Source organism: Podarcis filfolensis (assembly GCF_964270895.1).
Source record: "Podarcis filfolensis genome assembly, chromosome: 7".
NCBI lineage: Eukaryota > Metazoa > Chordata > Lepidosauria > Squamata > Lacertidae > Podarcis > Podarcis filfolensis.
The window spans coordinates 37,807,737-37,819,313 of record NC_139603.1 but is presented as its reverse complement, the minus strand read 5'-3'; the positions used below and the strand labels follow the sequence as shown (position 1 = coordinate 37,819,313).

General features: G+C 41.2%; 1 long non-coding RNA gene across 1 annotated transcript; it reads left to right on the top strand.

Annotated features, from left to right (window-relative positions):
• Window positions 1-7,529: 7,529 nt before the first annotated feature.
• LOC310766958 lies at window positions 7,530-10,087 on the top strand. The gene is made up of 2 exons (XR_014550549.1): window positions 7,530-7,799; window positions 9,553-10,087. It is a non-coding gene; the product is annotated as an uncharacterized lncRNA (long non-coding RNA).
• The last annotated feature ends 1,490 nt before the right edge of the window (window positions 10,088-11,577 follow it).

Genomic DNA, 11,577 nt, shown 5'->3' with positions numbered 1-11,577 from the left:
ATTGTCTGACACAGTTTTACCTCTGGCGCCACTCATCTCTGGAATACAGCCCCCCACCCCGTGGTTATCTATGAGTGAATGTGGTCCTTCTCCATCCTTGAATTAAAAGGATCTCAGTGTGCAGGCTGGGCAAGATTCTTTCCAGAAGCTCTGGAAAAAATGTTCATCCACGGGTAGATGGCCTGATTCAGGATGAAGTAAAGGTAGTAGATATGTCCTTTGTTATCTCTATAAAGAAAGTAGGGTTGTCTGACCATGCATACATAATTTTTTGCATGTTTTTGCCAGGAAATTGTAATTAGGAGCCTCGCTTAAATTTTCCACATGTCATGATCGCATAGGTTCCTGAAGTGCTCTGGCGTCAAGAGGGAAATTGTATATCAAGTACAAATCGTTAAGATCTTGCAAAATATTATTTTTTAATAATGTTTGGAGGACAGGGGAGCAATAAAAAGATACTTGGGTTTTTTTAAAAAAAAGAAGATATAGTATTTATGAACAATAAGTGTTTCAGCTTTCCTGTACTGCTCAAGTAGTGTGTGTGTGGCACAAAAACCAGTTCTTCAGATGAAAAATGAGTCGAGGTTTGGAGTTAGTAATTAGTTCATTCAGTTATTGGGGTCTCTGTTGTAACAGCCAAAAGCAGTGTCAGTATTTGGAGAAAAAAGCTCTTGGCCAAGAGGAAAAAGGGTCCGAGACACCAAATTATAGCTTAAAGGTTGGATGGCAATGAACTCTACTAGCATTAGCAAGCATTAACATTTCTCAATGGGAAATCTCATTCCATTTCCCGGGACTGATAAGCCTTCTTAAAGCAATGCAAGTATGATTTAATCTCTCAGAAGTCCATTTCGAAAAGCTAAAGGTGCTCCCACAATAAAAAGGGGCTAAACTCTTTCTAAATGCTATGATTTTTACTGATTAAGTAAAATGAAGTTGGCTTTGGTAGCAGGCTGCCTTAAAAAAAAAAAAATCTGTTCTTAACTTCTTTCTTAAATTGCTAGATTTTCCTTGTGTCTTTTAAAATGTTCATTGCATTGGAAGACTGCATTGCTGTGGCTTCTCCTAGCCAGGCTTTATACTTGAGTCCTAGTGCACTCCGTGGATCCCTCCTATAACCCCTTCCCCCCCAAGCGGAGACCACTATTTAAATTTTCCCATAATGCCCCAGTGTATTCCAGGATGGGCTGCCATTAAAATGCACAGGGATAATACTATTCCGAGGCATTGTGGGAAGATTTAAATGGTTCATTGTTGCCAGCCATCTGTCAAATTGCAGAGGGTGGGTATCAACGCCAGTGGTCACCGTCAGGGTCCTGGGTCCTGGCAGATGCCTAAGGATGTCAAGTAATGATGCTAGCATCTCTCCTGTTCTCCGGCCCAGTAGACCTGAAGGAGCATCTCCACCCCCATTGTTCAACCCGGACACTGAGGTCCAGCGCCGAGGGCCTTCTGGCGGTTCCCTCAGTGTGAGAAGCAAAGTTACAGGGAACCAGGCAGAGGGCCTTCTTGGTAGTGGTGCCCGCCCTGTGGAACGCCCTCCCACCAGATGTCAAAGGAATAAACAACTATCTGACATCTGAAGGCAGCCCTGTTTAGGGAAGTTTTTAATGACTGATGTTTTAATGTATTTTTAATATTTTGTTGGAAGCCGCCCAAAGTGGCTAGGGAAACCCAGCCAGATGGGCGGGGTATAAATAAATTATTATTATTATTATTATTATTATTATTATTATTATTATTACTACTACTACTACTACTACTACTACTACTACTCTTGCTGGGGGTGGGGGGGAATTCTCAGAACTATGTGCCATACTGTTATCCCTCCAGCCTGGGCTTCTACATTAACTTTAGTGGAGTGTTATGCTATGCTACCTCTTTAGCAGGTCTAATATTCTGCCAATGTCAGGGTGGGAACCAAGCACAAAACCTGCACTTCGCTCAATTGCACTCCTGCAACACTCACATCCTCACCCAGATTTTCTCCTAGCATTTGTGACGGAAAGTCAGTATATCTTTACTGTGCCACTGCGGCATCATTCTGTTAACAAAGCAGAAGTTATTTGTGTTCCTATCCTGCCTAGTGACCATAAACCCAGAGACAGGATTATGCTGCAGGTAATCTGATACCATAAATTGATTTTCTGAGTCCCTTTGTGGCCCAGACTGTCAAGAGACACATTTACTCAACAAAGTACCCTTTAATTCAGTAATGAGCAGTTCTTCCAAGATATATCTCTTTTAGAACACTTTTTTTTAGTCCCGAGGGTTGCTGTTCAATCATGAAATGCAAAGTTTAAAAACATGATACAGCAAGATAAATAAATAAATAAATGAGGAATTGATTTCTTGTTAAGATTTTTACAGTATTGTATTCTGGCAAAGTCAGTAAAGAAACTTGATGCTTAAAAAAATAAATAAAGTCAGTATAAGCACTGGCCAACTGCATCATTCCTGAGTATTAGTTTAGAATCCAAAGTTCTCAAATTATCAAGGTTGTCAGCCACTTAAAGGAATTATGAGTTTAGTAATCTGTGTATGGGAATTGTGTTGTTGTTGTTGTTGTTGTTCTTGTTGTTGTTCTTGTTGTTATACCCTGCCCATCTGGCTGGGTTTCCCCAGCCACTCTGGGCAGCTTCCAGCACATATAAAAACATAATAAAACGTCAAACATTATAAACTTCCCGATACAGGGCTGCCTTCAGATGTCTTCTAAAAGTTGTGTAGTTCTTTATCTCCTTGACATCTGATGGGAGGGAGTTTCACAGGGAGGGCGCCACTGCCAAGAAGGCCCTCTGCCTGGTTCCCTGTAACTTCACTCCTTGTGGTGAGGGAACCGCCAGTAGGCCCTTGGAGGTCGACCTCAGCAGATTTTTTGACAGCAGGCCTTCCTGTGAGGTAGCAAGTCCAAAGTTTATGGACTCAGATATTAACAGACATAGGCAATCAAACATTCAAAATATGCAGCAAGGTTCTTTGCACATAATAACATGGTTTTACTGAGAGAGTCAACACCCTCAGTTGAGGAACTAAGATACACATTACAGTTGAAAGCACAGGATTCCCTTGCAGGAGTAGCTGTATAGTTAAAATAGCTGACTTTTCTCGCCTCCTGTCATTAGCCATAATAGAACAGGGACCACCAACCATTTGGGGCCAGTGGGACCAGTCACAAAATGGCTGTCATGTGCCGTGATACAAAATGGCAGCCACTTCTAAAAGAGCAGAGGACCACAAAAAGCTGCAAGCATGCAGCACATCATACCCCTTCCCGAATCAATAGGAAAAGGCACCACCACTGTGTTCACTCATGGAGAAAAGTTGCTTGCACCTCTCATCTGTTCAGAAGAGAAGAAAAGCTGGATGTCTGATCCTGGCATCGCATAAATGCGAGCACATTTGAGGGCACATGTTCAGTGTGGCAGAGCATGATTGTTTGCAGGAAGAGGAAATATTCTTTCCTGCACAGTGGATAGTTACCTTTCTCAGATACCATAGAAGGTACTGGCAGACACACTTGCCTCCATGGACACCATGCTGGTGATTCCTGGTGGTATAGGATAGGATAGTTTATCTCAAAACTTTCTAAGTTTGAGCATGGTGTTCAAGCAATAGCAGTCACTAAAAGCTTTGTGAATTCATTTGTTTTCTCCTCACCCCCCTCTATCAAGAACACTTGTCTGAATTTCCCCCCTCATAGCATCAGGCTCTTCCTGCCTTCTCATAAGGAAAAGAAGCATAAGTATCAGGAATTGCCAGGGAAGGGCAGGGGAAATCCCTTATTTCTGGTGGTATGCATCCTGAAAAGATGGAAGAGAAATTTAGTTTCTGAAACAATATGTATATGTGAACCAAAACACAGCTATGCTTCAAAAGTCAAACTTCTTTGACTTTTACAATGCAGTTCTCCTACCCCCAGACATGTGTAAAAATGTATATGCTAGGAGAAAGAGTGCATACAAATTTAAGTATGAGTGAAAGTAACACACACACAAATGTAAAATAGCAAGCAAAAATTTCTTAGTTTGTAGGGATTTCCCCCCCTCTTGTGTGTTGGTTATTTCTGTGCTGTTAAGCATATGAGTTTTTCTCCTCTTTACTGGAAAACACACACACACACACACACACACACACACACACACACACACAATATTAGGGAAAATAATGATGAATTTTCATGAGGAGCTTTTAAAATGAATTTGCAAACTGATGTGGGAATGTGGGGAACTTAATTTAGGACTGGGAAAAATGAGAAACCCAAATTGACAGTTTTGTCTGGCTACTGATAAGGTTACCTGTAATTTGACAAAATACAGACCTGGAAAACAAGACAGGAAACCCTAGAAATAATCGGAAGCACATTTCTCCCCTTTTCTGCTGGCACATTTGCAGCAAGGAACCCTATATTGATTCTATTACCAGATACGGTACCGGAGAGACTGTGTGAGGGATTTGAGACTTATTAGAGGAAAACTTTAAAGGAAGCCAGTATGGGAGTTGTCAGAGCAGATTATTCAAAGGCATGGAAAGAAGCCAAGGAAAACACAATGAAGAGAAACCAGAGCAGGTTCCTTGAGATTTATTGCTTCAAAAAGTTCAGCACTCTTTTCATATTGGTGTTTAAATGTTGTCGTTGGGCTTTATGGCACAGTAATCACACAGCAGTGAAAATCGCTGATATCACAATAAATAGCAGCCTTTGCAAACACGTAATAGCAGAATCTTCCCCCCACTCTTGCCTCTTAATAAAATGTAACACTCTTTGGCAAGAATTTTATGGAGAGAAACACCCCTGTAAAAATCAATGTCTGTTTTATATTAACATTTTGAGCATCGGCACAAGCCAACTCCATTGGTCAGGGGCTGCTTTTAGTTACTCGCTGTGTGTTGAGCTACATTAGTAAAGAAAAAGCATTTTAAATGCATTATAATACTGTGACACCAGATGGCGCTGTTGGTGTCCTTCGTTTGCCAACATGATTTCCCACTTTGAGGTTTACAACACGTTTTTCTGAAATGTCCCCCCCCCCACGTATCTAGATCCAGCCTCTGCAGTGAGGGCATCAGTTCCACTGGGGATGGTGTGGAAATCTGCTTTTCAGCATGGGAAATCCATTCAAACAAATGCCTCGCTATATCCTGGCAACCACAATTTATTGGCCATTTGTTTCTTTGAGGTTGCTATTTAGGGATGGCCAGAGGAACAAGTGTCACTTTTTCTTCTTCAGGAACTTCTTTGCCTCCAATTATTATGGAGTATAGAAAGCAACAACAAGCAGTCTCAAAGAACAAGTTTTTGCCATTAAACACACAAGCTGTAGATGCAGGGGAAAACAAGGCAAGCTGGAGTAATCAAACTGATGTGTGTTGTACATGCAGGAGGGTAGCTTTTGATTAGAAGGAACATATTGAAGGAAAGAGCAGTCTCCTGTTTGCTGGAGGTCTTCAAGCAAAGGATGTTAGAGATGGAGAAGAAATTTGATTTGGTTCACATTATTACTATTAGTATGTTTTTTGTTTGTTTGTTTCTTTCTTTGTTTTTAATAATAATGCCTTTCATCATGAGATCTCAGGGCAGTTCACAGAATAAAATACAGGATAAAAACAAGTAAATAAGTAAAATAAAACAGAAAAATGATAACCTCCCTTATTCCCACAGACACATTTAAAAGTAGGATATTAATCAGCCAAAGGCCTGGTTGAAGAGAAACTTTTTCACCGGGCACCTAAAATATATACAATGAAGGCGCCAGGTGAACATACACAAATCACACTTTCTGGGAAAAAATAATAACATGGGAAGGAAAACATAGCCATCCTTCAAAATTTACACTTCTCCATATTTTGGAATGCCATTCTCTAGCCTAAGTTGCACGTACAAAAATGCATACAAAAGTGCAAAGTGTATATATTTGTGGAAAAATAACATAGAACTATATTGTAGTAGGGGAAAGTGCATACAAAAATGTGTGTATCAGGAGAAATTCACACTACAACGCAGATGAATTTTCACAAGGACTTTTGCAAACTGGCATGGACATTGCCAGATTTGGCCACCCTTAGAGGCTGTGCAGAGATCTATTGCGGGCTCTCTTGCTCTGGATTTGCTGCTTGGACCAGCATATTGGACTGTTGTTGTTGTTGTTTAGTCGTTTAGTCGTGTCCGACTCTTCATGACCCCATGGACCAGAGCATGCCAGGCACTCCTGTCTTCCACTGCCTCCCGCAATTTAGTCAGACTCATGTTTGTAGCTTCGAGAACACCGTCCAACCATCTCGTCCTCTGTCGTCCCCTTCTCCTTGTGCCCTCAATCTTTCCCAACATCAGGGTCTTTTCCAGGGAGTCTTCTCTTCTCATGAGGTGGCCAAAGTATTGGAGTCTCAGCTTCAGGACCTGTCCTTCCAGTGAGCACTCAGGGCTGATCAGAGCACTATTGCGGGCTCTCTTGCTCTAGATTTGCTGCTTGGACCAGCATATTGGACTAGGTGGTTGCGAATAATCCTTCAAAGCAATGGTTCTAGAGTGCTACAGTTCTTAACTCAGCAAGTCACAGGATCATTGGACAGGTGAAAAGGGCACCACCTGCCTTAGACAGACAAGATGGTGCTCCCCCTCCCCATTTCACATACAGAAGCTGGCCAGACCTGGCAGCTGAATGTCACTTGAACACTGACAATGGGAGTCAGGCTAGTGGATGTAGAGCAGGTATCAAAGCCAACAAGTTGGATCCAGTGCAGTAGGAAGGATGCCATTGCATTTTTGTGGGGTGGTGGGGTGGTGTTTTAATCGCTCTCATTTCTTTTGCAAATCATTGAAGAGTCAGGGTTGAACCCAACATTCAGAAATATAACAGAGAGAGGTGCTGGTGTGCTAAATGGGCATGCTTAGGTACATTCATAGATGAAATACATCAAGAATCTGCACGTTTTTCTCACGGGCAGGTTATTACCTTCACAAATTAACGTTCATTAATGCCTGGCATTCAGACGTTTTTGATGCTTAGGATTAACAGCACCAGTTTGTCCTTGTAACCCTAATAACGTATTGAAAGAAATCATCTTGAAATTCTTGTGGCTTCCCACAGAAATAAATTCCATTGCATTTAAATCCCTGCTTAATCATAAAGCTTACTTGGGTGGCCTGAAACTCTCAGTTTACCCCAGCTCAGATGGTTGCTTGTGTGGATAAATGCTGTAAGTGCCATAAAAGTGCTTTCACTACCACAAAATGCTATATAAAAAAAGATTAACAACATATTTTTCAAAAAAAATAAAATCAATTATTTTCTCATCTTGAGGAAAAACTGTTTTTCAAGGTCAGCAGCTCCTTCTCATTTCATGTGCAGTATTATTTTTAAATTTACTACCTCTTCCAGATCTTCTTTAGAGAAGTTGTTGTGAAAAGCCTTTTAAAAGCTGCTAACAATGAATTTTTGTATTAGCATTCGCTAAGGGTATAATCTACATCCTGCTGAAAGGAATGGCTTCATTGTTTTAAAGGTTCTGGATTTCAGCGTCAGGAGCACACATCTGTGCAAATAATAATACAATTGATTTCAAATAGGATTAATGTAAATTGCACTGCTCAAAACTAAGCCTTACAGAGTTAAATGGGACCTACTCTCAGGTGTAAGCATAGGATCACAGCCTTCATGTGCCTGGCCAAAGAAGGCAGATCCATGATATGACAGCAGGTCTCCCATGTGTTGATTTGGGGAAAGCAAACCTGCATCAACATGTGTAGCGGTCCCTGGTTCACATCTCACCTCTGCAATGAACATAGCATGTGGTCTATGGTAAGCCACACTCTCAGCCTCCCATTTGCAAATCCAAAGAATATTGACTTATGGGACTGTTACAGAAGATTATAATTCAAGAATACATTAGAAGTGCTTTGAACACTTGGAAGCGCTATATAAAACTTTATTATTAATCAAGACCATCATCACCCTCACCCTGCATATAGCAATGTTGCTCTGGGCCGTAACAAATGGGGATACACATTTCTTCTCAGGGTCACCAGTTGTGGATGAGAGATCAGTCGAGCAGCACTCTTGGCCATTTGTGGAATTTCTTGATCCACAACCAAGATGAAGTAAACTTTAACCTGGTAGGAGGCCTGATTCTTCTGCCACAGCATATACAAATGCTTAGGATGAGTCCTAAAAAAAAACAGGGTACCATTTTGGGCTTTTTCAACAGACATATCTGAAAAGCATGTTTAGGATCAGGGTATTTAGTCATTGCTCAAATCCTAGCATGCTGGATTTGGCCTTTGCAGCACAGACATTTTTAAACAGCTCACACCAGATGGATATAGGTTAAGTATAAGGACATGTTAAAAGATCCTGACACAGGTATTGCAGATACTTGTCATGAACATATAAAGTTGCCTTCTACAGAATCAGTTTTATTAAGTAGCTGCTAGCTGGCACTCTGTTCATATTGGAGCTGTGCACGTTTTTTACAGTCAAGGGATTCAGCCCAGAAGCTGGAAACAGCCACAGTTCATTGGGTTAAGAGGGAATGAAACGAGTGAGATAAAAACTCAATGGTCTGAACATCAAAATGTGTTGCTATATTTAGGTTGCACTCTTGAATCACTTGGTATGTGATGTGATCTATCAGTTTCGTGGGGCCCCATCTGAGCAAGCGGTTTGAGAAGCCCCAGTAGCACCAAGGCTAGCAGAACAAATCTTGCATTTTCCTGTTTGTTTTTTAAAGGCCTTTCCGAGGATCAAACTATAGAAAGCAGCATTAAACATGCCTTTGCAGTTAACATGCATGTTTTGTTTTGTTTTATGCCAATTGAAGCTGGGGTGGGGGTGTTTGATAATTATCAATATCACAGAAAGCAAGGGGGATAATTTAACCCTTTCTTCCTCTGTTGCTTTTCTAACCAAAAACCCTCCTTTGAAGCTGCTGTTTGCATTTGGGAAGAAATCCCCCTTTAGGGTCAGGAGATGCTATTCCAGGAAACATTTAAAACTGATAGACAAAAAATAAATGTGGGTCAGGCTTAGATGTCATATAAACTCATAGGATGTGTTTCTCTGTGTGGGCATGGCTGTGCCCATTTTGGCCACACTCATCTCTTTTTGACCCTGATCACCATTGGCATATGACACCCAGGAAGGAATTCAATGTAGCACTATGGCAATTGTTCCATGAGCACAACCATTTCAGCTTGCCAGACAGAACGATCCCCTCTCTTCTCCCCAAGCTCTTTTGGGAATTCTCCCAAACCGTCCACAGCCAATTTGGGAAGCGCAAAAGGTGGCAGCGGGGGGAGGAAAGCCCATTTTGTTAGCAGAAGTCCTTGAACAGGCTTCTGCTCGTGGAACTCTTAATTGAATCTGCCCCCCCCCCAAGGGTCGGCCAAGGGAGAATGAAGCCCTTGGATTGAGAAAGGTTCCCCAACCCACTTTAGAGATTAACATGCAATTCAGTGGCAACAAAACCATTTATGACCAATCCCTTGCAAGATTTCTTGGGGCATGTTTGCAGTTAACGCAGTCATAAACAGAGAATATGCCATATCTTTTCCAGATGCCTGAGAAAAAAGTAATGAAGACAGCGATTGATCCTAACAGAAATAAACAGCGTTGCAGCCAACTTTGGAGAGTGTTCATATTCAAACTGGGCTCCTGTTTAAAAATATCATCCCCCTGAGCTTTTCTCCAGGGCAAGGCAGCTAGATAGACAGGCAGGCTAGAACAGTTTGAATGTTGTGTGTTTTGTCTACCTGTCTCACTCTGCAGATTTGTGTGTTGAAGAACTGTGATTTATTTTTTTAAGAGTTCAATTACCCAGCTGTGACAAAGTTCATTGCTATCAAAGATCAGTTCAGTTTCAGATGATTATTGTTTTCATAGACAGTCAATAGGAACCTGAAAATCAAGATTGCGGTCTGGAACTTTGACATCATTGCAACTTAGACAGTAAAATGGATGGAATCTTGCAACAAGCCCAGGCTGTCTAACCCAGATATATGTACCCGAGCGAGCAAAAGGAGAGATTGCTGTTGGCTGGGAAATACCTTTCTCAAATTTCATGTCATCTATAAATCCATTGGGTAAACATAGTTAATTCTCCCTTAGAGATTATTTCAATGTAACATTTAATGTACTCAATAACCTGTGATTGTATCAGCGGGAAAGTCATATTGGAATAAGAGTCCATACAGGTTTACTTTTCTACAGAAGCCAGGGGAGGTTTCATTGCCCTTGGGAGAGGACACACATATTCTTGATGTAGATCTTTTCTCCTTCTCCTGTTTGTGGGAGAATTTTGTGGTTCGCCTCAGGTGTCAAAATGTCTTGGGCCACAAAAAGTTGTGTGGGTAAATCTGATCAAACAAAGGCTTCAACAGTTTATAATGAAAAGCACTCAGCACAATCCAACTGCCAAGCTTAGAACTGGTTGTTTCTGTTTCTCCAAGTAAATCAAATTTATTAGACACTTCTCACTTTTTTTTCTCCCTGGAGTCCTGCCGCTACTTGAGTCTACCATAAACACAGCTCCGGTCAATTGCTGGCTGAAGCCCCAGATGTTCAAGGGCTCATGTGCTATGAGAGTGGAAATGGTCATCTGTCATGGATGCTTTAGCTGAGATTCCTGCATTGCAGGGGGTTGGACTAGATGACCCTTGGGTCCCTTCCAACTCTAAGATTCTCTGAAACTCATCTCCTAAGGCCCATATTAAAATCAAGTACACTGTTGCATATTTTTTCCTCTGCAGATGGAAAAACAGCTGGGGTATGTGGTTTTTGAGTAAGAAAATGGCCAGGGGAGATGGGTTAAGCAACCCCACCCACTTCTATTATTCGTCTGCTCAAACTCAAAGGTTACTGAGACTGATATTGGTTAAAACAAACATTCATCCCATGTCTTGTTTGGGCCTGCGTCTGGGTTCTATGAGGTTCTGGCAGCTATAAAGATGATCTTTACTCACAAATGTGCACAGTGCCAAAGAAACTAATCAGTTTCAAGAAACAATCCCTCTTCTGGTGGAAAGTGTGACAAGTGCCCTCTCTTCAGCCAAGTGTTCCAGGCAGCTGCCTGGAGTTGCTCTATTATTTTCCACCAGGCAACAGAGTGCTTTCTGAGCCAAGAGCTCTACTATTATGAAGCTTACATTTTCAACAATTGGAACTTGCATAATTCCTTTTTTAAAAAATCAGTGAATTCCAGTTTGGTATTGCAGTAACACACAAAAAAAAGTAATTTGCTTTGCTAATGAAAAGTTTGTGAGGAATAGTTTAACAGGACCACACTCATGGACTAAACAAATGGCAAGATGGAATGGACATAATACACCTGAAGAATTTGTGGTGCAGAGCCATAATCTACACCCATGAGGTGACGTTGTTCAGCTTACAGCTTCAAGGCGCTGAAGAAATTCACCATATGTAGTTACATTTATTAAATCTTCTCAAGAACTGGAGATCTTATGAAAAACAGAAGGTTTTATTCCAAAACTCAAGTGTCGTTTTTCTTTTTTGGTATAGTATTTTTAAGCTACAATGCTAGGCACACTTACTTTTGAGTAAGCCCCATTTGACTCAGAGCGAC